This window comes from Poecilia formosa, unplaced genomic scaffold (assembly GCF_000485575.1).
Source record: "Poecilia formosa unplaced genomic scaffold, Poecilia_formosa-5.1.2 Scaffold466, whole genome shotgun sequence".
NCBI classification, from domain to species: Eukaryota; Metazoa; Chordata; class Actinopteri; order Cyprinodontiformes; family Poeciliidae; genus Poecilia; species Poecilia formosa.
The window spans coordinates 94914-97510 of NW_006800405.1; the positions used below are offsets into that span (position 1 = coordinate 94914).

At 43.1% G+C, this 2597-nt stretch overlaps 1 long non-coding RNA gene across 1 annotated transcript in view; it reads left to right on the plus strand.

Annotated features, from left to right (window-relative positions):
• The first annotated feature begins 2441 nt into the window (after nucleotides 1-2441).
• Nucleotides 2442-2597, plus strand: part of LOC107833834 (uncharacterized) — a 1080-nt gene continuing 924 nt past the window's right edge. Inside the window, exon 1 of the long non-coding RNA XR_001659602.1 lies at nucleotides 2442-2572. This is a non-coding gene — a long non-coding RNA (uncharacterized LOC107833834). The remainder of the gene's footprint in view (nucleotides 2573-2597) is intronic.

The window sequence follows — 2597 nt, forward strand, 5'->3', positions numbered from 1 at the left end:
CTGAGTCTCCTCTCCTCTTCCTGAGTTTCCTCTCCTTCCTGAGTCTCCTCTCCTTCCTGAGTCTCCTCTCCTCTTCCTGAGTTTCCTCTCCTTCCTGAGTCTCCTCTCCTTCCTGAGTCTCCTCTCCTCTTCCTGAGTTTCCTCTCTTTCCTGAGTTTCCTCTCCTTCCTGAGTCTCCTCTCCTTCCTGAGTTTCCTCTCCTTCCTGAGTTTCCTCTCCTTCCTGAGTCTCCTCTCCTTCCTGAGTCTCCTCTCCTCTTCCTGAGTTTCCTCTCCTTCCTGAGTCTCCTCTCCTTCCCTCCTTCCTCCTCAGGTTCAGGGCCAGGTGTGCAGCCAGCAGCTGCTTCCTTCACTCTGATGAGTTCAGACTTGACATGAACTCATCGCTGCAGGCTGCAAGCATCAAGCCAGACCTGCTCCAGGTAGAAAACACACGACTCACCTTTGCTGCCTGCTGATTGGCTCTCTGGATATGAACTCACCAATCAGGAGCCCAGGTCTAGAATTCAAACCCACAGGTGTTGTTTTCAGCGGCCAGCCAATCAGAAAGCAGCATGTAAATCCGGGTCTCTGCTGACTTCCCTGTCCTGAGCTGAAACTAGGAACCTTTTTCTGCCTCAGTGAGGAGACGATCAGATCAGACTGAAGCTGAGTGGAAACAACCTGAAGGTTCAGAGGGTGCAGTGCTACACCTGCCCTCCAGGGGGCGATCTGAGCTCCTGCACAGCTGAGCAGGATAAACAGGTACAGTGTGTTTTTAACAACTGTAGCAGTAAACAGTTGGTGTAATTATCTGCTGTTTCCTGTGATGAACATTAGTTCAGTGGACCTTCATTGATCCTGCGCTCTGTTGGTGACGCGAAAAGCTGCAAATAAACGTTTAGTTTCTGTCCAAACGTTCCCACAGCAGCAGCAACATGCTTCACTTATTAATAATCTAATCCTTCAGAGAGGAAAACAGATTATTTAAAGGCACAGGGAGAACATGAGGCCTGCAGCAGACCTACATCTTCCTCATGGAACGTCAGTTCTTCCTCAGTGCGGTGCTGCCATCTGGTGTCCAAACTCAGAGTTGCAGCCTGTTTCCTCTGTTCAGCACCAATTTACAGCCTGCAAATGTCTCAATGCGTTTCACAGAAAAGTTAATTCAGTACAGTCAAACAGATAAAGTTAATCCATTCCAATATAATCCTAAAAATCAATCAGAGCATCAAGCTGAAGAAACTTCCATCAGAACCAGAACCAGAACCAGAACCAGGCTCAGTAAGAACAGCAGACCAGAGCTTCCCTCCAGCAACGACTTTGATTCCCACCTGACTGATCAGTTCTAACTGGACTTCAACCTTCAACCAGCACATTGCTATGTATTTAGCTGAAGCATCTGGATTTATTTTCTCCTCCATTATTTCCCAAAACTCGTTTTCCAAGTTCCTTTTTTTGGGAAAAATTAAGTGTAACATCGAAGTTTCTATGCCGTACAACCAACATGGCTGCTGCATGTTTAAAGCAGTGATGATGACAATAAGGTGTTTAGCTGCACTTCAGTTCCCTGATGTCAGCACAAACTTTGGAGGTTTATTTTCATGCTTTAAAAAACTCTTTGCTGTCTTTACTTTAACTAGACCGCCTCTTCATAGTGTTCCTGTGTGGTGGATTTACCAACACCTTCATGCTGGTGTCAAACATCTGGCTGAACTTCAGAACTGTTAACATATTCATATTTTTATAAATATAAAACATATTACAGGACATTGTCAATAGTAAAATAAATAAAATAGTTGTTTTTATTTGCTTCTGGGAGTTTAAAGTTAAGCGTTAGCACTTCCAGAGTAAAAAGGAGGCGTCCATATTTACCGAACCGTTTCTAATGAAATGGTTTGTTAGCAGTCAGAAGAAAAGAGAGACTGAAAATGATTACTAACAATGCGGCCAATAGAAATATGACAAAACAGAATTTCAAAAGAGGGAAGACAAAAAAAAGAAGAAACACAAAGCAAAGATGTCAATTTGCCACACAGGTTTTCTCAGAGAGGTGAGTAAACTGTCTTGTGATTATCAGTCTGTTAGCTCAGCTAGCCTAGCTATAGGCTAACGCTCGCCTCCGTTTTATCCACATTTCATCTGTGAAGGAAATTGTCAAGTAAAATATGTTTAGCTTGTTTCTGTATTTTTGTGCCACATTTAAAACCGATAAGTTAGAGTAGGCAGCAGCTCCAACTCCCCAGATCAGCTCAGCTCCGCCTCAAAGTGAAAACATGAGAAATACTGTTCAATGACATGCTAGGCTAGTTATCATCATTTTAGGAAATCTACCTCGCTTTGCTCTTTTTACTAGTGCACAACAAAACTGAAATATTTATAACTATCAAATTCAAACCACCATTAAAAATAGTAATAATGAAAACTGTCTCCTGTCTGACTGGAGGCTTGGCGGTTTGCATTTAAGCTGCAGGTATGCTACATTTAAGCTACAGGTATGCCACATTTAAGCTACTGGTATGCTACAGGTATGCTGCAGGTATGCTACATTTAAGCTACAGGTATGCCACATTTAAGCTACTGGTATGCTACAGGTATGCTGCAGGTATGCTACATTTA